At 41.1% G+C, this 23,929-nt stretch overlaps 1 protein-coding gene and 1 pseudogene across 2 annotated transcripts in view; both read right to left on the bottom strand.

Annotated features, from left to right (window-relative positions):
- PLCE1 (phospholipase C epsilon 1) overlaps positions 1-23,929 on the bottom strand; it is a 318,188-nt gene that overhangs the window by 215,509 nt on the left and 78,750 nt on the right. The window lies entirely within an intron of this gene.
- On the bottom strand, positions 2,935-3,416 carry LOC102499016 (60S ribosomal protein L27a pseudogene; annotated as a pseudogene).

Below are 23,929 nucleotides of genomic sequence, written 5' to 3'. Positions count from 1 at the left end.
GGGCCACTCTTCCCTACAAGTGTGTGTTTTCCCTGACCATTTAAATATTCACTTGCATTAACAAGACAGCTAAGAAGTTTAAAGACTCAGAGAGACCCCTGCTTGGGCTGCTACCTTTCCTGGAATGTACTTTCCCCTCCCATGGTGGTCAAAGACGCACCGGGCCCTACCTGCCCCCGACCCATTTCCACACTCCATTTCCACACTCCTAGCATGTTGATAGACAGTGGTGTACAATTTGCCAACTTTACGCAATTGTCCAACCATTGACATGAGAATTTATTATTATCTTATAACAATGACAAATACAATACTTCTGAGCATTTGCTATGTGTTGGGTATATTTTGTCCTATTTAATTTTCATGATAATTGTATAAAAAACGTCTTTCTCTTTATAGGCATGAATATGGAACCTTGATGAACCTGTTTGGGAAAATAATAGTTCCAAACTATTTCAAGTTGGAGCTCTGAATTAGTCTGCCTGGCTTCAAATCCTGATTCCTTAAGTAGATAAATGTGCACACACAGTTTCTCTAAACCTCAGTTTCGTGGTCTATAAATCAGGGCTGCTGAGAGGCCTGAAATGAAGAGATGTGTGTGAACTGCTGAGCACAGGACTGGCACAGAGGACAGTGCCCACGGCCTGCAGGTTCTTAATACCCTCAGAAGGAAGCAGGGCTGGGAATCAGCTCTCAGTTGTCTCACTCCAAGGTCCACACTGCCTGCTTTTCACAAAATCCTGAAGTAGACAGAGTTGTTCTTCCCTGCTTGAAAGATGAGGAATGAGGTTCAGAAATGTGAAGCGACTTGTTCACAATCACACAGCTGTTAAGTATCAAGGCTTGGCTTTGAGCCAAGTGCCGATTTCCTTGACCTCCCAACACCAAACTGCCTATGTTCATCTGTTTCATGAAATCTTCCTTGAAACTGCACGATAAGCTCTCACAGCCAAGCAGAGGTACTCCCACTTTCCCTGCATTCCGAAACATCCCAGCAAAGTGCCACACATGCTATGCTCTCAGCATGCCACTCGTAAAGAAAACACCTGCCGCCCTTGCTCAGCCTAGCACCCAGCTCCCTCTTCAGAGCCATCAGCCTCGTCCGCTACCATGACTAAGCATTCCCAAAGCACACGGGACATATGAAAGTCAATTGCAGAGTGACCTTACAACTACATGCCCATTGTTGTCGTAAGAAGTACATCTCCAACAGTTATTCACAATGGTCTAGAAAAGGCTGAACATTCTACAGGACAACTGTCATGACTTCTTCAATAAGTGAAAGTTGTATACAAAGAGGGGACTGTTAGAGGTTAAAAGGTTTAAGAGATATATCAGTCAAATGAAATTTAGATCTTATTTGATTCCTGTTTGAAAAACCAAATATTAAAAGACATTTTGGGGGCTGGCCCTATAGGTTAAGTGATGTGAACTGGATCCCATATGGCCACCTGGGTTCAAATACTGCCCAGGTGGCTTGAAAAACATGCTGGGTACATATGCACGTGTGCCCCAATCCTGATGGGATGGAGAATGGAGGAAGGGGACTGTGATTTGAACATATTTCACTGGGGGGTACTGTTTCTCCTCTCTCTTCTTCTCTTTCTCTCTCTAGTGAGCACAGATGCCCTCTGGCAATGAAAAGAAAAGCCCTTTTAGGGACAATCAAGGGAATGTGAAGATAGGCTTGGTATTAAATAATCACTTGAAATTATTTACTATGCTAAAATTATAGCTATGTCTTTTAAAAAGTCTTTATCTGTTAAAAATATATAATGAAGTATTAATAAATGAAATTATATGAAATCTGTGGTTTATTTCATTGGGAGGGGAAAATGCGCCCGGGAGGAGTCTGATGAAATAATACTGGCAATGTTTATAAATGTTGAAGTTAGGTGATGGGTAAATGGGTTTTCATTTTGCTATTCTCTGTTTTTGTGTTTGAAAATTTGCACAGTAAGTTTTATTTTAAAAGGAATGCATGGTGACTGCAACTACTTTTCTCCCAAGAGAGCTGTCTCCTTGATGACATGAAAAGTCATCACCCTCTTCCTAAAGCTTCTACCATACTCTTCCAAGTGAGGGGTAAGCACCTGTCGTGCAGACAGCTCACCTGGGCCAACCAGCCTGCCCTAAACTGACCTTGTCACTTCTCCCAATCATGTTCACTGTCTCTGTCTCAGCTCTGCACGGCTACTCTATTCCATGTTTGCTTCGAGGCTAGAAACCTCAGCATCACCTTTCTCTTTCTTCTCCTTCAACCTCTAGGTTAGGGAGTCAGTGAAACTTTGAAATGACACAGATGGACCGACCACCTTTCCTCTCTACCACCTTCTCCAGCTCCTCTAAACCTCAGCACCTCCTGCCAGGTCTCCCTCCTTTGATCTTTCTCCTTCCCATACAGACAGATTTTCCAAAACCCCACACTGCTAACCGTGATGCTATTACTTGGAAGAGCCTATTTTAAACCCTGTTTGTTAGTCCCTGTCCATTTATCTGGCCCTCTCAGGAGTTCCTACAGCTGGGCTGTCTTATTATGACAGTCCCCTGTGTACTGTCCCTAATCATAATAGAGTAAGTCTAGTTTCAACTAGACTGGGAGCTCCAAAAAAAAAAGAAGTGTGTCTGCCCACCCCTGTATCCCAGCACTTCGCGTAGTTCCTGGTGCACTGTTGTGAAAACTCAGAAAGTATTAGTTGAATGTAGAGATTCATTAAAGAACAAATTTTGTGGGGAAAAGTCAGTTCTCACTTCACTTTTCCTTCTATGGATGCCTGAACATGAGGTGCTATCTTTAGGTCCAATTCCTTTCTTTTTTCTTTTCTTTTCTTTTCCTTTCTTTCTTTTCTTCCTTTTTCTTTCTTCCTCTTTCTTTCTTTCTTTCCCTTTTTCTTTCTTTCTTTTATTTTTTCACTTGTTGGCATTTAATCAGATTCTGTCCATGTGGCTTTAAGCCACCAGGACACAAGCACCCCCCACATCCTTAATCTTCCCCTCAGCTCTCTGCTGAAGAATCTGGCCTTCACGATGACTGGCTGCTTTGGGAGCTTTCGTTTCCCCAGAACTTTGTAGTAGCCCGATCGCACTACATCAATGATGGGAGCTACTCCGTTCTTGTTTTTGGTGGCATTTACCTGTGTCTGCTCACTAACCAAGGTCCACAATTTATCAAGGTTGACAGTTGGGCAGAAGCTCTGGTTCCTCTTTAAGTGGTAATGCCTCATACCAACTTTCCCAAAGTAACCTGGGTGATATTTGTCGAAGTTGATCCTGTGGTGATGCATGCCACTAGCATTACCCCGGCCTCCGGGATGCTTCCGGTGCTTGCCGATGTGGCCGTGGCCGTGGCTCATGTGGCCTCGAAGTTTCTGGGTCTTCCTCAGTTTGGATGGCATGTCAGCGACCTTCCCTTTTTCTTTCTTAATGAGTTTTATTTCAAATTATTTTCAAAAGAATTATTTATTTATATTTATTATTTATTAGTTTTAAAATTTGTTATAGGGCATGTACACTCACCAGAGACAGAGAGACAGACAGAAAGAGATATAAAGTGAGAAAACAAGCCGCCAGGTCCGGGACTCAAACTGCAGTTGGCCATGTGAGAATCTAGCACCTTAACCACCACACCATTTGCTCACCCAGGATTGACTATTTTCAACATAGTATACCCCAATCCCATCATGACTAAATCTTAAGATCCTTTGTAAGTAGACCTGATCAAAAGTTATTTGAAAATCTAAATAAAAGATATTCTAGATGCACAGTCTAAAAAAATCCTAACTAACAGGTCCAACAGTCTTAGCTTCCCTCTGACCTCTGTGAACTCGATCACATCAACATCTCTGATCCATGGTTTCACATCAACGGAGAAGAGTGGTGGGTGATCAGTGGGGTCCTTGCAGTTAGCATTTTCTTGGTACTTTCTCTTTATTTTATTTATATTTAATCGTATGTCTTTACAACATACAACATGAGTTCTCAAAGTATAAATGCATTGCATGTCAAGCATGTCAAAGATAATTACTGTACACAGTAACTCTCCATTCTTGTGTCTGTCAAATGTTCTTTTTTGCCCCTGCATCCCTCCCTCCTGTCCCCAACTACATAATCTCTGGTATCAGCACTTGCTTTCTCTGCTATTAGATTTTCCAATCTTACCGTTTCTGCCATAAAGCATGGACATACTGTTTTAAAAATAAAAGCCATAATGCCTCGTGCCTAAAATGTCATAGTACCTAAGTATAAAATTTCTCCTCTACTATATAGGTTCCAGCCTCTTGCCTGATAGGGAAATTAGACTCACCAATACGAAGATGCTCTCTGGAGCTCACTTCCTCATGCAGTCCCTCTCTGTCCTGTGTTCAAGAAACATGTCTGACTAGGGACTGATTCAACGGGTCACTTCCCTTCTACCCTATGACTTTACAATGAGGTAGCAAGGGATACACATTTCAGTCTGCTTTTTTAACCATCATTATTTCACATCACAGGCAACCAGACAGTCAGGTAGGGTTTTCAGCTGGTTTATCATTTTGCGAATGAGCCAGTTAGGCAAGCAACACACTAACACACTCAAGGCAAAACAGAAAGTGAAAGGCCGTGGTGCCTAAAATCTAGATCTTCTAATACTCGTCCTGGGCTTTTTTTTGTTTTTTTGTTTTTTTTTTTCCCTGTTCTAATCTTTTTCTTTTTAGGAACACTTATTTCATATAATTTTCACATTATAAAACATTATTCTTTAGATTTTTTTAACCACTTAAAAATTTAAAAACCATTCTAAGCTTGCAGGTTAGTCAAACTAGGCAGCAGGCCAGATTTGGCCCCCAGATATAGTTTGCTGATTCCTGCACTACATTAATAGGGTTTTTTCCTTTTCTCTTTCTTCCTTCCTTTCTCTCTCTCTCTTTTTCTTTCTTTTTATTCTCTTTCTCTCTCCCTTTTCTTTCTTTTCTTTCATTCTTTTTTTCTCCCTTTCCTTTCCTTTCCCCTTTTCTTTCTTTCTTCCTTCTTCCTTCCTTCCTTCTCTCTTCTTTCTTCTCTTTCTCTTTCTCTCTTTCTCCTTAAGCATCAATTAATGCTGACCCGCCCTGTGCGTGAAGCTATCTCAGCAACCAAAGAACAAAGCAGGGAAAGATGGGCCAAATAAAGACGGTCTGATCAGAAGTCCCAGAACAACTGGAGGTGACAATCTCGCTTTCGGACCTGGAGGTCACTCAACTCCAGATCTGTCTCATGATCTGAGAAGACCCCTGCTGAAGCCTGGCCTAATGGCTTGAGATCTGGGCCACCATAAGGTCCTAATGGCTTGGAATCTGGGCCACCATAAGGTCCACAGGCCTGAGGGTTTCTCCAGATTATGGAGGTAAAAGGAACATGGGCTCAAATGCCAACTGCACCCTTCTGTAGCTGTAGAAAGTCAGGCCTGGTCCTCGTCTAGAAAGTGAAGGTGGTACCACCCACCGAGCAGGGTTTTCTGAGGGCAGTAAGTGAACTATGTGACATAGACGTGGCCAGTATGGTGCCAGGACTAATTATGCCCCTGCCTCTCTCCCCTCACCTGTGGCTGCTGGCACACAGCATGTGCTCAGTGTCAGTTATTGTTCTATAAGGACAGAAGGGCCCACGGGGCACAGTGTGATCAAGGAGCCAAAAGGAAGAGGCGTGCTGCACAAGGGATCCTCCCAAGGGAAGACAACGCAATCTTTCCCAAATGCATTTGTGATGCCCACATCCCGAGGTACACCCAGCCCGTGGTACACAGGCCTCTGCTGGCAGAAACATAAACCGGTCTCTCAGGGAAGAAGCCAGTTACAGAGGGAATAGAGGAGGAAAGGAGAGGCATTTCAAGGAGGATTAAAGCGTATTCCTTTGTTAATCATTCCTGGAGCCATCTGTAGTTGCTACCAATTGGAAACAATCATGGGGGAGTCATGTAAGAAAAGAAGTTTTTTGTTAATAAGTTTTGATACCTGGTTTAATTTGCTAGATTTAGCTGATCAAAAATAGACATTTGGGCCAAAGAAGGGAGTTAATTTGGTAAGATATTCTACCTCTATGGCAAATTCACCAAGAAGGGGATTAACTACCTGCTTCTTCTCTTTTTGCTCCCCAAATCACTAGGCTTCAACATCTGTACACCAACATCACTCCTCAATCTGGTAGCAGCTACCTGTGGGTGAGTGAGCACGGAAGAGGTGCAAGCTACTGCTGGACACTTGGTGCAAAAGCTGCCTGCTGGGCACAGATGAGGCTGGCACCCAAAGGAGCATCCACTGCCTACAAAGTAACTACCCATGCTGACCCAGGGCTTCCTCCCTCCTCTCCAGGCCCAGCTGCTCTCTGCCTGCAACATTTCTCCTTCTCAATCTTCCTCCAATTTTTCATCTGAGGGCTACTCACCCTGTAGGTGTTCTCTCAGATTTGACCTCCTCCAGGAAGCCCACCTTTACTGCCAGCGTTGAGTTGGGGCACCTGTTGGGAATTCCCATAAGGGCCTGGTCTTTCTTGGGTCCCTTGTCAGTGGTTCTCAAAAGGGGCATTTTGCTTCCACCGGACATTGAGCAATGTCTGGAGACATTTGGGTTGCTAGAGCTGGCTAAGTGGGGGAGTGCTACTGGCATCTAGCGGGTAGAAGCCAGGGGTGCTATTAAGTACCTTGCAGTGCAGAGGACAGTCCCCACAACAATTTGGTATCAGACCTCACATGCCACCAGGGCCAAGGTGGACAGGCCCTTTCCACTCCAATCATTTATCGTGTCTCTTTCTCACAATGACTGGCTATTCGCTTTTGTATCCCCGGTACATTGCCTGGCACATTCTAGGAGCTTGATACATACCTGTCCGTGACTGAATAACGGGCCCTGCTCCATATCCCATGTTTACTCCTGCTAAGCATTTGCTAAGCCCTGTCCTGGGCTCTCTGCCTTGCCCGGCACAAATCCTAACCCTGCTCTGACTGCAGTCCAGCCTCCCTCGCTGTTCTACTCCTTCTGGGGCCACCTGCAGCACAGCAGAGACCCCTGCCCCTGGGCTTCAGCGCTGGAGGGAGTCAAGACCACCTGAAAGCAGAGAAGCCAGAGACGACCCAGAGCAGCCCACACGGCAAAGCAGGCAGCGGGCCTGTGCACAGAGGGGCACAAATGTAGACTAGTCTTCCGCATGGCGTTGACTGAATTAATAACAAAGAGGGAGCGTCCATTTCTGAGGCTGCAGAGATCCTCTCTCTCGTTAGCGAAGCAACACCGGCTGATGAATACTTGCTCAAAAACGGAGCCACTGCCTGTTTGCTTCTCTGCACTTTTGCTACTGAGTTCACATGAATTATGATAAGCTTATTTAACAAGACTGCCAGGAGCTGGTCACGCTTAGCAATTTCAAGAATGAAATGCTCAACAAAGATTTTCAAGACAGTGACACAATAGTGTTTCTCTAATGTGTAAAACATACTGTATTTAGATTTTACATATAGGTTATAATTTATATTCAGATAATAGTGTACAGAGAAATGGAGCGAGGCAATTTTACCAAGCAACTGAGTTTTAGGGGGTTACTGGACTCTAGAGGAAAAAACTAAACTCTTGCTTTCACCAAGAGTCCCCTGATTTCACTCTTGAATCCCTATAGCACTCCTGGGTGAAGGCCAGCCTGCCTCTGAATTATTCACATCTAGTTTGTCATCACCGCGGTCTAGAACATTCCGTGCATCAACTACTTCTTGATCTAGTACCTCTGTTTCTAAAGACAATTTGAAAATATTATTGATTTTGATTTTTTTTTCTGAAAAGACCAAGGTAAATAGTTTTTTTTTTCCTGCCTCTTTGCTCCTTTCCATACCCAACAAGGAATTTTTTTTTCATTTCTTTTTTCTTTTTTTAATTAATTTATTTTACATTCATTCACTACATTCATTCACTGAGCATCTGATCATTCTGATCATCTACAAATGCTGTACCAGGCTTTCGGCTGGTTCTTTCTCTTTAGTTACTTTAAAAGTACCTCTAATTTTTGCTTTAATATCAGTTTTTTATAGGATTCTCCTTAAATTATGTGTGAAGTTTTATCTCAGAGTTGCCAGGTAAGTTTTTATTTTTACAACTGAATTTACTTTCTATTTCTTCGAAGACGGCTCTTTCTTGTAAAGTACCTTCGCCTGGAGCAGTCCACTTTAAGCTACATCTGTAAATAACAATTACGTATTATCCCAGATAATAATTCCACCTCCAGAGCTCTAAGTGTAAAATGAATCAAGGAACATAGGGAGTTTTACACAATGCCTGAAATGAGTGAGTGTAGGAAATGGTTGTTTATTCTTATCTTATTGCACAAAAATATTGCGGTAATTCTTCTCAACCACATCTCCCAAAATGATTTTTTGAATTTGGTCACATTTTGTGCTTCCCCCAAAGTATTTGATAGTTAACCTTTCTACAACATCAGCTGAAATATTCTTCAGGTCTATTGGATTTTTTTTTTTCTTAATTACAGTTCATGTTTTTCTTAGTCCCTGTCATGTGTACATTCTCTCGGTTTTCCACTCTTACATAGACTGTTAATCTTACACTTGTCAGGGTCATTAAATCACAGAGGCTCACACCCAGAAACTCCCCTACACCTTCTACAGTGCTTCTCTTCCTTTTCTTCCGTAAAATCATTAGCACAGGAAATGATCATTTGTCCTAATTCATCCCAGGGAGGTATTTTGCCAATCTACAAGCAAGTAAACACCCTCATTATTACTAATTGGCCTGATCTTTTTTAGCTTGGCCAGCCCTATCCCAGTTTCCAGCTCAATCTCATTATCCTTGTCAGGAGGCCTCTAACCCCTTTCTATTGCCATATTTTCATTAACTATGGACTATTTCCATGCATTGGGCATTTCCGGATGACGTTTTTATGCTGAAGCTCCTTGGATTTCTCCACTACTCTAATAATCTGTTTCATGACCCTGGTTTCTGATCCTCCCAAATTCCACCTGTCTCTTGGATGCAGTGGACTATAGCTATGAGGATATAGTGGCTCACAGCTCTGTGTCTGTCTGGAGCTACCTGTCTGAGGTACAGCCCAGCAGCACGTGTTTAACCAATTCTGCAGCCATTGCTAATGCATGGTAAAGTCTGAGAAGCACAGTTCTAAAGCACTGTTTACTCCTTTACAAAATCCTCTCTGGGATGGAAAAGTGGTGCCGTGGTAAAACATGATGCTCTACAAGGCTGATGCACTTGGGAACATTCTAGATTCGTGTCCAGAGACCTCCCTAAGCACACCAGGCACATGCATACCCATGATCCAGGGCAGACTGGGGTTGGGGCAGACCCTGGTGTCAGGGCCCTATTGCAGATGCTGTCTTTCTCTCTCTTGTTCATGGAAGAAATAAATGAAACTTGGGGGAAAAAATTCCCTCAAAGACTCCATGGAAGAGACATTTCATTGTTTACTATTCTGTAATGTTTAAATTTTTTCAACCATGTGTATCTTACAATTTCAATAGAAATAAAAACAAAACAAAACAAAAAGATCCTTTATCAAAAACACAGTAAGATGGAAAGGATAGCTCATGGCAAGTGTTCCCGGATATTCCTGGCAATTATTCCTCGACTGGTTACCTGTAGAATTGTCCCTCTCATCAGAACGACAGGTAGAAAAATGAAAGATCAGATGAGGATAGGGTAATATGCTAACAAAATTGCATTTCTGTCTTCTAAAAATATTTGCAAACAAAAAAAATATTTCTTAAGATGATATCAATATGACAAGGAATAAAATCAGGACAACATCAGGGTTTACTGTTTACACACTGCACATCATCACTTGTTTAAAAGCTCGATTATGAAAAGATTTGTAACAACAGCTTGTTTACAGATTTTTCAATAATAAGAAGAGAATAAATGCAACAGAATTAAAAGTTCATGTGTTTTAACCTTGGAATGATTTTCTTTTCCTAAAGATTATAGCTGCTCTTACACCTTCGCAAGCGGGGCCTCAAGCTAGCCTTACTATTAGCCAACCAACTTTCTACTATGTAGAAATACTCACAATAGTTAAAACACTAGATTAAAGTCATACAAAATAAACGCCAGTCTGCTTCCCAAGAGAAAAACAGAAGGCTATGTGAACTAAAAGGGCTCATCAAACAAAAACAGTAAGAACAACTGGATGCAGACTTCCTCTCACTAACCAAAGCGAGACAGAGTCCCCTGTACTGAATGAGAACATTTTCTTTTCAGTAAATTGAAGTGATCAGGAGACCCTGCATCTATCCACCTGCTACAACAACCACAGCCGCTTGCTCTTACCAGGACACCAACACCCTCACTGCAATGAAGTGTGCCCAATGCCCCCTTTTCCACACTACTTTGGACACATGAAAAATGAGCTTGTGTCAGGAAATGGACATGCTTTCTCATGTTGTTTTCCTAGGGTTTTTATCCATCTCTCAGGGCTATAAAGAGAATGATACTCAATTGAAAACGTTCATCCGAATACTCAGAAAACATTGTATACTCTTGAAGGGAGTTATAGAAATGTGCAGATGGAATTGTGTGAGTCATTTCAAGAGTAGTCTTCATAGCTTGAATTCCTTAAATGCAGTCCTTTGCGATGAAGTTAGCCAAATACAGAGAAACAAAACAGTTTTCAAGTTTTATTCTGGGTTATTTTTAACTCTAGATTTTTTTTTTTTTTTTAAGAAAAGGAACAGAATTTGGAATTGAGTTGACGGTGAGCAGAAAACTGTTCTTTCAATGATCTCTTCTTGAGCTAATTTTATTAAAGGTCTTTGTGAATAAATAACCGCTCAGATGAATTGCATCACCTTTCCCAAAAACTATGGACTTCTACACTGACATTTTTAAAAGCAAGTATATTTGGAACACCAAAAAAACTTGTAGCTCATTTCAGTTAGGGATGCTTTCAAACATGTTTGCATTGAGCTCCTAAGTAAAGTTTTTTCCTCTTAAAAATTAATTATACTTCACCATATGCCTTACCAATATCATATTCACAGAAACCAAAGCACACAAAAACACGTCAAATCTACAAAAAGAAGAATACCTTTCTCAAAAACTGCTATCCTGAAGACTACCATGACTTAAGACGTTTTCATTAAACTAAATCTTGATACATAATACACCATAGGCCATGATAAAAGGAACAAAAACACCTAATAAACCCTCAGGATCCTTTTCAAGATCTTGTAGAATAAAATACAAGAAAGTAATCTCAAAGCTGTGATTTCAGAGAAGAAAAATTGCATCCTATAGTGAAGCATTTGGAATTAAAACATTTAAAAAACTTTCTCAACAAGGAGAGGAACTTCTCAGATTCTCTTTATAAAACGTCTCAGAGGAATTAGATTTGGGCTAACTGCACGATGGTGCTAGGAAAGGAACACTCCTCTGGGATTCTATGCATCGAGAACATCGGAGACTTCTTACCTGCTCTTCATTAAGCCTTTAGCATCCACGTCCATCCTTTAACAAGGTAAAACTGGGTACTTCGAAGGGAGGGACGAGCCAAACGACCTTCAAGGCAGGCTGAGAGAGTGCAAAGCCACAGCTGACAGACAGCCTGCTTCCCTCTCCTGGGGCTCTCTGCCTAAGAGGCTGCACAGAAACCAAGTCTGTGCCAAATCTTAATCCCTTTGCAGAATCTCACATGAAGCAGCCTCACCTCTTCCATTCCTGCAAAGCCTCTTCCTGCTGCACTTCCTTCTGAAACCATTAATCACCACAACGACCCAATCTCAAAACGTAGTGTAAAACCCTGCAACATGCAGGGTGATGAGTGTTTACATTAGCAGAAATGAAATGATGTAATATCCAGATTCGAGGGAGGGCTGTGATCCAGAGTCAGGGCATTACAGGAACCGCTGCGAAACACAACTTTTTTTTTTTACATGAAAAAGGATCGCTCTTGGCTTTTATTAATCTGGTGTCTGTAAAATTAGGGTTATTTGGATTGTTCTAGTTTCATTGAGTATCATGTTTCAAACAAGAATTCAGAACTTTCTAATTACCCATAGCCAAGTTGAAAAAAAAAAGGTAGCAAACAGAACTCAAGGTGTATTCATGGACAAAGAGCCTGGTATCAAGGGGGCAATGATGGAAGGCACCCCTCCAGGGATCTGGGCTCCTGCTCTGCTGCAGATTCTACACCTCTAAAAGGTGCAAATGTCTTAAAAATAAAGGCAGCTCTGAGAAAGGTAGTGTTTTAAGCCAGAGGTCTGGTCTGGTCTTTTGCTGTGGTTTTCCCTATAACTGTTAATGAACCAGAAATGCCAGGGGTTTCTACCACATTCCTGATGAGCAACTGCTATTGATTACTTCAGGATTTATGGTCCCTGTTTGGAGTGAGAAGGGAGATCTGAGAAGCCACAATGCTGCTGGATGAGAAGGAGATTAAGAAAGGGGAAGGAGTTTGTCAACAGCACCTGCTCGGAGAGATACCTGGTAAGGCTTCAAGGCCAATTTGAAGGCTAGCTTGAGGGATGCCAGAGGCAGACTGTTCTAGATATTTTGCTGATCATCATATTAGACTTTAAAAGGTGTTACCACGCACCAGACAATGTGCTAAGCACTTTCACGAATTATCTCACTGAACCTTCAAACCATAAAAGATAGATACTATTATTGTTCCAGTTCTGCAGGTGAAGAAACCACAGCCCAGAGAGGTTAGGTCATGGCAAGCTGGTGGGCAGTGGTACCAGGTTTCTCTGGCCTGCTCTTAACCACCAGAACGCATTGCTCCTGCCAGCTCTGTGAGCTGCACAACCAGAGTAGGCTCAGCATCCTGCAGAAGGACAAGGTGTGACTGCACAAAGGCGTGGTGGCATGTGCTTTTAGCTCCCAAGTGCAAACCCTAAATTCTTAGCTATTGTTGCCCACGAGCAACCAGGACCTGGAGCTTCTGCCCTACATGTCAGACCCTTGCAAGAAAGGCAGACTCCAAGTGCAGGGGCCAGAATCAAATGCCACATGGAAGAAGCTCTGGCCTGGCACAGTTTTACCACAAACTGTTTGTGTGACCTTAGCCAATCCACTTCCCTTTCTAAACCTCAATACAATTAGGGTGACAGACTCTAGGTCTCCTTCCTGCATGGATTTTCTATGACAAATGATTTTAAATGATGCGATTGCTGGGTGAATTTTTAATTTTTAAAAAAAAATCATAGCTTATCATTCAAATGAGAATTCACTCCAATATGACAATGATAATAGTCACTCCCTTTTAGGCACCATGCTTAGGGAATTGCATAAACTTACGTGTCCTTATAAACACCCGGATGCAGCAAATACTACTATGCATATTCCACAGTGAAGGAATATAGAATCAGAGGGAATCAGTGAATTGCATAAGGCCACACATCTGGTAAGGGGGACGAATAGGGACTGGAGCCAGGCCTGATGGATTCCAGAGCCTGTCCCAACTTTAGTGAATAGCAGACATTCTTAAATATCGGTTCCGTGCTGGATACTGCAGAAGGTGCAGACATAGGATCCTGCCCTCCAAGGCTCCCATCCAGTGGAGAAAATGGAGGCAGAAGGAGGCAACTGTGCCCCAAGACCAAGAAAAGTGTTATGACAGAAATAAAAGGACAACAGGAACGTGGACAAGAGCGAGCCAATTTCACAGTTACCCAAGTTACCGCTAACATTCTCAGTGGTGGTCTATATCATCCTTCGAAGGCAGATGTCATTTTGACTCAGGCAAGCCAATCAGAGCCAAGGCTGGGGAATAAAGTGGGTCATCAAGCTGGGCAATACCATGTTTGGTCATGAGCGAGGTGTGGCTATAAAAGAAAACAGTGAGATGGATTTGCCTGTGTGGCCCAGACCCGCTCCAAAGGCAATTTCTAAAAGGCAAAATGTTTTGAGCACTGATACCATCTCCAGATTAAAGACAGAGCCACCCAAAGCGATTCCAAAAGGCAAGGCTTTCTCTACTCGGCACTTGCCCACAACGCCTGCACAATCACTCATCTACCCACTCGCTGGGAGCTTCCTACCAGCAGCCCCCGAGGAGCTTGCTCATGGCTGTGCTCCCCAGTGTCTGACACTGTATTCTGCACGGTAAAAGGCTCAATATATATGTGTTGAATGACTGTTAAGATACTGTGGAATGTACAAATTCTAGGTTGTTTTTAAACATTATCTTTTCATTTGCACACTTTGACGTCTGCATATTGATGGTGGGCACAGTTTTAGCTGAGCCCGATAGCGTGCTGCTTAAAATACTTCTCCTCTTTTCTGTGGCCATAATATTATTAAAAAAAATTTAGCTATTAAAAAATAAAAGACTATACTTGCCCAGTCTGTCTACAGGCCAGGCTCTGGGCACCAGCCTGGCTGTGTCAGGCCACCACAATTCCACAATTTCCCATCCTGCACCTACTCATGGCCCTTGTTACATTCAGTGCTGAGAATGAGCACAGGACACTAATGATGCCACCTCCGGGGACTGTTTAGAATTGATAGTTGACTGGCTCCTCCTTTGATGCCAGCTCTGGGAGCTGGGCAGTCCCTGTGGGATATTTCTACAGCCTCATTGAAGGTAAGTAGGGGACTCCAACAGACATACAGAACTTCCCAACAGACCTAAGTCTATAAGAACCTGGGATGTTCCAGAAAGAACTCCTCATGCACACCTCTACTCCCATACACCTGCTAAAAAAATAGGTTGACATCTCTCAGACTCCCCAGACTCCTCAAACCAGTAAGTCAATATACAGAGTAGATGGCAGGATACTCAGAGACCAGCGAGGCTTCTCCCGTTTTCTATGGTCTTCAATTCTCCTCTTACCCTCCTGGTGAGTTTTCCTGGTTCTTGTCTTACTAATTAGCTACATAAACAAGCCAATACCAGAGCGGCCAAAGCCTCTTTGCCACCAGGACCTCCAAGTCCAAAGGAACTTTATGAGTCTAAAGTGACTCCTCCGTCTTAGGAGTCACTATGAGCGAGGGAAGGAGATGGTGTATCTTGTCAGCTGTGAGACCTTGCCAGGCGACTCAACTTGCCTCACTTCCCCCAGTTTTCAATGATTATCTCAATCAACAATAAGGCTGTTGAATGAGAAAATAAATATAAAGAATTTAGAACAGTGCCTGGTCCAGAGCAGGCCCTTAATAAATCTCAGTTGTTTCTGTTGTTATTTCGGACTAGCTGAGTACAGAAGGAGGCACACAGTAGGTGCAGCTAACAGTGGTAAGCTTGCATTTCTGCATCTATTTATTATTCTAGTCTGCACAAATTATGTCTCCTGTTGTAGCCAAAAAAGATTTGATGTGGTTTCTACATTAAAGTACATCAAATTAGACAACATCCAGTTCTAAGATTTGGAGTCCTAAATTGTTTGAGGCAAGTCATGACAACTGACCACTGCAATTAGCTGAGGTTCCTGGCAAAGGCAACAATAAGAGAAACACCCCGAGGTATATCCCTGATGTTGTCCAATTCGAAAGAGGGTAAAGGTTCAAGCAGGGAAACTGTTTCCTAGCTCCAAGTTTTAAGAGGAATTTTTAAGTTGGAGTATATGGGCAGTGGGTAACATAAAAGACAACACCTTCCCCCAGACTTGCATAAAAGACACAGCGACATCTTTCCAATGGCTCAGACTTAACATGGCCCCTTCATAAATGCTGAGGGCACACATTAAACTGGAGCCCAAGGCAGGTATTTATGGTTTCACAAAATGTCATGTTAAAACTTTGAGTCCAGCCCTCTGGTTTTACAGAAGTGGAAAAGAGTGGCCTGAGAGTTCAAGAGACGGTTAACTGAGGATCCAGAGTCAGCTTCCAGTCCAGTTTTCCTCCCCTACCCCAAACTCCTACCCTTTCCCTTCATTTCGTCCACAAACATAAAGAAGCTTTGCTCAGCCCTTTTTCCCCATGGGAAAAGGCAAATCTGTGGCAGTTTCCTTCATACTGTGGGAATCTTGTTTCTTTAAGTTTGGATAGAAATTAATTTAAGGGCCAGTCCCATAGCCTAGTGGTTAAGGGAGCCACATCCCACATGGCCAACTATGTGTTTCAAATCCTCCATGGATTGGAAAAGCACATGTGCATGTGTGCTCAAAATCCCAACAAGACAAAGGAGAAGAGATTGTGGTGTGACCACATTTTGTTGGGGGTGGTTTATCTCTCTGTCTCTGTATCTCTCTGGCAAGCTCATGTGCCCTCTAGCAATTTAGAAAAATGTTTAATGTTTACATTTTTAGGGACATCAGGTAGCATAGAGGTTAAAGCACTGAATTCCGCATGTCTGGCTTCATAGTTTGAGTCCCTGACCCCTCAGCTTGAAAAATCACAGTGAGTGCATATGTGCCCAAAATCCCAAGAGGAGAATGCAGGAAAAGGGATTGTGGCATGACCATTGCCCCAGGGAATGATTTATTACATACCTTCTCTTTCTTTCTTTCTCTCTCTATATGCACTCTATAGCAAAAACTAAAAAAAAAAAAAAAAAAAAAAAGGATAAGTTCTAAACTTTTCAAAGTCCAGTCTACAAAACTTCCAAGGGTCTCACAATTGCTAAGGTATGGAACCAACCCAAATGTTCACGAATAATGAATGGATTGAAAAATTGTGGCATATATACACTATGGAATATGACTCAGCCATTAAGAAAAAAGACAAGACCCTGGGATTTGATAGAAAGTTGGTGAACATGGAAGATTTATTGCTAAGTGAGGAAAACCAGACTACGAAAGAGAAGCATTGTATATCCCCATTCAATACCAAATGTTACGCACTCCGTGGCAGAAACTGAAAGACTGTAAGGTATAAGCATGGAGAGCAATTGTGTATACTGGAGACAGTATGGGAGGAGGGTGAGAAATGGAGGGTGAGAGAGAGGGAATCCAGGGGAAAAAGAAAGAAGCATTAAAGAGACACAAAAATAGAAAGTAATCTGTTGATAATAATGTGTATGGTAATATCTTTGAACTAATATACAGTATATTCATGCTGGAAAAATTAATTGTGCATGTTCTAATGATATGCAGGGATTGAATGAAAAAAATAGAAGATATATTTTGAAAAAAAGGCTATGTGTTTTAGCAGATATCTTTTTAAACAGCTTCCTAAGTGCCTTAAGTGTGCGTTCTCCATCTATGGGGAAAGTTCTCTTATTAAACTGAGATTTGAACTACATTGATTGACTCTGAAACCTACAAAGTTTCAGATGCCTTTACAGTATGAAAGTCTTTGGTAGGCAGGAACACAGTCCTGGCGATCACACTTGTGTCTAAGAGGTCACACCTTGGCAAATGTCATACCAACAGTAATCCTACAGTTCTAGGAGGTTCTCTGGAAAGATGGTCTTAACGGCAGGACAATCCTTTAGTTGTGGCACCCTAAAACCATCAAAATGAAGCCCTCGAAGAATATCCACACACCCCACATAATGGAGAAAATCACTTTGGCCATCACAGGGAACTTATGTTTGCTGTCACTTGGCCCAAAATAAGAGGGACAGCATAGCAAGGTGGTAGAGTGCCCAGACCTGGGTACAGTTTCTGGCTCGGTCACATACTAGAGTGTGACGCTTAAGCAAGTGGCTTAACCTCCCTTGTCTTCAGTTTCTGCTTCTGTAAAATGAGATAATCGCAGTACCTCCTTTATAGAGTTGTGGGGCATTATATACATCAGTGAAATTGTTTAGAAAAGTGGGAGTCAGATAAAAAATAGCTACTGACAACAAATGCAGCTTCAGACCTCAGAATATAGCTTAATGGTTGAAATCATATTAAGGGTCCTTAATATGAATTAGATGCTACTAAACACTTGTGGCAGTTTCTCCTTTTCCATATAATTTTTTATGTTATTTTACACAATATGTACTGTAGTTCATAAAGCAATTATAGTGCTCTGTATTATGGATTCATCTAAATTGTTCGTAGCACCCTTGTCTGGAAACATGTAATGTCTACACTTCAGATTCCTGACCAAGAAATTCAACTTCAATCCTCTGCTATTCCTTCCTGTTAGGAGCTTGGTTGCAAAAAATAATAATCACAGAGAATTGCCAAATGTATGTCTAGCCCACATATTCCTCTTAAAAATTTAAATTATAGCCTTCAATCAAGTCAGATGATCACAGAGCCACATACCTAAAATCCCAGTATTTTTACTTCACATAAAATTGCTTCAATAAATTTGCTCAAGAGTTATGTCACCAACACCAACTTTTCCCCAATGTCCTGTAGTTTTCAGTGCATAAGTCTTGGACCTCTTTCATTAAATTTATTCCTAAGTATTTTATTCTTTTTGGTGATACTGTAAATGGAATTTTTAAAATTTTTATTTATTTAGTTTATTATTATTATTTAAACATTTGAGCACTATACATCATTTGGCTTATAAAGAGAATTTAGCCAACATGAAATACACCTCAGACCAGTACAGTTGAGAATACTATACATGTTATTATCAACAGGTAATAAACCATTTGTGTGTCCTACAAATGTCTTGCATCTCTATTTTTTCCTCACTGATTTCTTTTCCTATACTCTTCCCCTCTCCCACTTTCCTTCCAAATTGTCTCCAGTGTCCATAACTATTTTCACTGCTTTTATGTCCTCCAATCTTTCAATCTCTACCACAGAGTGCAGATAGGCAGTATATATTAAGTCAAGACATACAATGTCTCTCTTTCATAGCCTGGCTTGCTTTGCTCAGCAATAAATCTTCCATATTCAACCACTTTCTATCAAATGCCAGGGTCTTGTTTTTTATGGCTGCATAGTAGTCCATAGACTATATGTGCTGGGACCAGCGGTTAGCGTAATGGCTATGTTGCTGAACTCCCATGTAGCCGACTGTGATTTGAGTCCCAGACCCTGGTGGTTTAAACTCATGCCAGTCGCGTGTGCATGTGTGCCCAAGATCCTGAGAGGAGAATGGAGGAGAAGGGATTGCAGTGTGGCCATCCCCCCTTGGGGGTGATTTCTCACTTTCTATCTCTCTGTCTTTTTCTTTCTGGTGAGCGCACGCGCCCTATAGCAAAAATCTCTCCAAAAAATAAAAATAAAAAAGAATATATGTGCCACACTTTTTCACTTCATTTATCTGTTTCATGCACATTTGGGTTGGATCCATGTCTTAGCAATCATGAATAAGACCACAAGAAACACTGATGTGCAAGCGGTTTTCTGACCAAGCATCCTCCTGTCCTTTGGGCAGACACTCAGGAGTGGAACTGCTGGATCATATGGTAGTTATATTTGTAAGTCTTTGAGAAATCTCCACATTGTTTTTCATAGTGGCTGGACCAATTTACATTCCCACCAACAATGTCAGAGAGTTCCTCTTTTATCATTTTTTGTATTTTTAATTGTCACCATTCTGACAGGGGTAGGTGGTATCTCATTGTGGTTTTAATCTGCATCTCCCTTATGATGAGGGATGTTGAACATTTCCTTGTATGCTTTTTGGCTGTTCATATGTCTTCCTTAGGGAGTTTTTTGTTCAGCTAATTTCCCCATTTTTAATTGAGTTAATCGTTTTTTTTCTGGGTAAGCCACTTTAGTTCCCTGTGAATTCTGATTATCAGTCCCTTTTCTGAGGCATAGTTCACAAAAAAATTTTCCCACTCCGAGGGTTGTCAATTCACACTAGTTACTGTGTCCTTTGCCGTGAAGAAACTTCTTTATCTAATGTAATCCCACTTGTCTATTTTCGGGATTACTGCCTGTGTTTTGGGAGTCTTATTTAAGAAGTCTTTGCCTACCCCAATTCTCCCAGAGTTTCCCCAGTATTTTCTTCAAACTAGTTTTATAGTTTGAAGTTTTAGGTTCAGATCTTTGATCTGTTTTGAGTTGATTTTTGTTAATGGTGAAAGATGGGGATCCACTTTCATCTTTCTGCAGGTGGATACCCAGTTTTTCCAGCACCATTTGCTAAAGAAGTTTTCATTTTCCCACTAGATTGACTGGTATCATTGTCAAAAATCATTTGGCTATAAGTTTGGGAGATTATTTCGAGGGTCTCTATTCTATTCCATTAGTCGACTGACTGTTTTTGGGCCAAGACCATGCTGTTTTGACTATCACAGCTTTATAGTACATTTTGGGGTCAAAGAGTGAAATGCCACTCCCTCCACTCTTCTTGCACAGGATTGTTTTGGTCTTCTATGATTCCAGATAAATTCTATGATCATCTTTTCTATATCTGTGGAGAATGTCTCTGGAAATTTGATTAGAATTGCATTAAATATGTAGATTAATTTGGGTAGAATTGCAATGTTGATTATATTAATTCCTCCAATCCAGGAAAAATGAGATGTCCTTCCACTTTTTTTTTTTTTTTGAGAGATTTTCACTGTAGGGCGCGTGCGCTCGCCAGACAGACAGAGAGAGACATAGAGACAGAAAGCGAGAAATCACCCCCCAGGGGGGATGGTCACGCCGCAATCCCTTCTCCTCCATTCTCCTCTCGGGATCTTGGGCACGCACGCACACGCGCCCGACGTGAGTTTTAAGCCACCGGGTCCGGGACACGAACCACGGTCGACTACGAGGGAGTCCAGCAACATAGCCATTACGCTAACTGCTGGTTCCCTGTCCTTCCACTTTTTATGTCATCTTCAATATCTTTTTAAAGATTTACACAGTTTTCTTTGTAAATGTCTTTGACTTCCTTGGTTAAGTTTTTCCCTAGGTATCTTATACATTTTGTGGAGCCACCGGGTCCGGGACACGAACCACGGTCGACTACGAGGGAGTCCAGCAACATAGCCATTACGCTAACTGCTGGTTCCCTGTCCTTCCACTTTTTATGTCATCTTCAATATCTTTTTAAAGATTTACACAGTTTTCTTTGTAAATGTCTTTGACTTCCTTGGTTAAGTTTTTCCCTAGGTATCTTATACATTTTGTGGCTGTGGTAAAAGAGATTCCTTTCTTCAGTTCTACCTCGGTCAACTTGTTCATGTATAGAAATACTATAGATTTTGGATGTTAATTTTGTATCCTGCCACTTCACTGTATTCATTAATACTTTGAGAAGTTTTTTCACAGAAACCTTTGGGTCTTCTAAGTATACCATCGTGTCATATGCAAATTAAGATATTTTCAACTCTTTGCCAATTCGAATGCCTTTTATATTATTCTGTTTTCTGATCACATTTGCTAACACTTCTAGGACTATATTGAAAAGGAGTGGAGAACATGGGCATCCCTGTCTTATACCAGTTTGATGTTAGCTATGGGTTTTTAATAGATGGCTTTTATTGTGTTGAGAAATTACCCTTCTATACCAATCTTGTTAAGAGTCTTAATCATGAAGGGGTTATATTTTGTCAAATGCTTTCTCTGCATCAATTGATCATATAATTTTTATCTTTCTTTATGTTAATATGGTATATTATGCTTACGGTCTTGCATATGTTGAACCACCCTTGCATTGTATATGGAATTTTTAACAACTTCATTTCCAGGGACCAGCAGATGGTATAATGGCTATGTCACTGGCCTCCAACATAGTCGACCTTGGTTCAAGTCGCAGACCTGGTGGCTTAAACTCACGCCAGGCACGTGTGCGTGTGTGCCCAAGATCCTGAGAGGAGAATGGAGGAGAGGAGATTCTGGCATGGTATATCCCCCCTGAGGGGTGATTTCTCGCCTTTTGTCTCTCTGTCTCTCTCTGTCTTTCTAGGAAGTGCACATGTCCTGTAGCAAAAACCTTTAAAAAAATACATTAAAAAAATCTTCATTTCCAGATTGTCCATTAGTAGTATACAATAGACTTCTGTATATTGATCTTGTATTCAGCCATTGGCTTTTATTGATGGACATCAGAAACAACACTCATTCATTCACAAACATACATGAGCACCTACTGTGTGTCAGGTGCTGTGCTGGCCTCTGGTATATGTAGGTGAATAAAATAGATACAGTGCTTATTCCCTTGAGAAGCATGGGATTGAGTAGGGGACTGTAGTCCAGGCAAGGGGCACTTCCCAACAAGGAGATTCTGTGAGCTCTGCCCATGGCATCATGGAGGGCCCTTGCATGAGGGGCAGAGGCTTCTCTCCAGCCTCAGCTTTATGTTGAGCATCGCCTTAGCAACAATTCTATTTTCATGCCATACCCACTGTGAGTCGTGTAAGCTGGACAGGTTTTCTTTGCTCTGGTTGCTAGGAAGCTTAGGGTTATGTTGTGGCCAAACTATAACAAATGACACTAAGGCAAGAATCATTCCTTATTTTATCACAATTATTTTCTCTTTACCCTGATCTTCTTATTTTACCTTGTTTTGGGTAGAGCTTTGTAAGCTGCCTCAGCTTTTTTATGGATAGAGGCTGGGAAGGCAAATAGGAATGCAGGAAAATAGAAAAGGAGGGAAGATATTTCAATTACTTGTTAAAAGTTAACTTACTATGAATGTTAACTTACTATGAAGCTCCCTTCCCTATTCCTTAGCTTCACCAAGACACAATTATATTGAGTGAATGCTTTTGCCATCTAGAATAAGAACTATTTCATATTTAGAAAGTTTTAAAATCTACACTTGGCAGGTCTAAACCAAACAAAGTCTATTAGTATTGTTCAGATACACTGGAAGTGCTTTTCTGGCATCACTTCAATATAATTTTCTTTCTGATTAGAATGAAAGGATCTGGGTAAGAGCAGGCATGATGGAAAGGGGTATCTTTCCTCCAAGTTATATGTGACCAAGAGGCAGTGTAAACAGTTAAACTTTGAAGTCTCTCAGACCTGGGTTTGAATCTAGGCTCTGTTGTTACTTACTAGCTGTATGATTCTATAGAGGTTACTTAACCACTCTGTTTCAGTCACCTCTTCTATAAAGCTGAGATAACTCTTATATGATTGGTTATTAATGTTTCAAATTTAGTAAGATTTAGCAAATTTCTAAGAATGCTTCCATTTAATACCACATTGGAGGTAGTAGACAGCATAATAAGACAAGAAAACCAAGTCAGAGGTATAAGTAAAGGAAGAAATATACCGAACTGTATGTAGCAGCTTGATTAGGATAAATTCGATTTCTATATAATTATAAAAATTAATTCAATGTGAATGAAAGATCAAAATGTGAACAGAAAAGCATACTGAGGAGATTATCTTTACAGCCTCAGGGCAGAGAAGGATTTGTTAGTCAAACTAGAAAATGCAGGAAAAATCCTAATTCATTTGATCACATTAAAATTTAAAGGAAGAATCTAAATACACAGAGAACTTTACAAACCAGTATGAAAGATAAAACCAAGTAGATAAGTAGCAAAACATAAAAACAGGCCATTTGTAGAAGTAGCCTGAGGAATCAGTAAACATAAAATGTTCAACCTTACTAGTATCAGGGGAATATAAATGAAAACAAGAGTGAGATAACATGTTCCACTACAAGACTTACAGGATGGCCAAGGTTCACTTAGGCAATTGTCTACATAGTGGTTACCTTTGAGGAAAGTGTGGAGCCTTAACTATCTCTATAATATTTTTTCTGTCTATCTTTCTTAAAGTTTGTTTCTTAAAAGAGAAATTGGGAGTGATAAAAAGAAAATCACTCTCAACAGGATCTCAAGCTGATTCCTCTCCCCCAACACTCTCAGGTATCCCAAACAGTTAGGATCACGGGTGCCCAGAGAGTATAGGTCGACCAAGGAACGAAACCTGCAATCTTCGATATGGGTCCAGCTTCACTTGAGCAATACATTATGACTGAGTCAGCCCTGTAACAATTCTTTAAAAATAAAAAAATCTGAGCCAAACATGGCAAATGTTGACATTTGCAAGTCTGAGCAGTGAACCCATGGCTATTTGTCAGAAGCTTGTATCTGCTTTCTTGACATGCTTAAAATATCCACAATAAATAAACACAAGCAAACAAACTAATCCAATACAACCTGTTGGTATTGAGGGGAGACAAGAGGATAGAGAAATGCCTAGGTGAGTCTTTTTTTTTTTTTTTTTTTT

This window comes from Tupaia chinensis, unplaced genomic scaffold (assembly GCF_000334495.1).
Source record: "Tupaia chinensis unplaced genomic scaffold, TupChi_1.0 Scaffold000217_1, whole genome shotgun sequence".
Taxonomy (NCBI): Eukaryota; Metazoa; Chordata; class Mammalia; order Scandentia; family Tupaiidae; genus Tupaia; species Tupaia belangeri.
The sequence above is the reverse complement of the archived record's forward strand: the minus strand, read 5'-3'. Positions and strand labels throughout refer to the sequence as shown.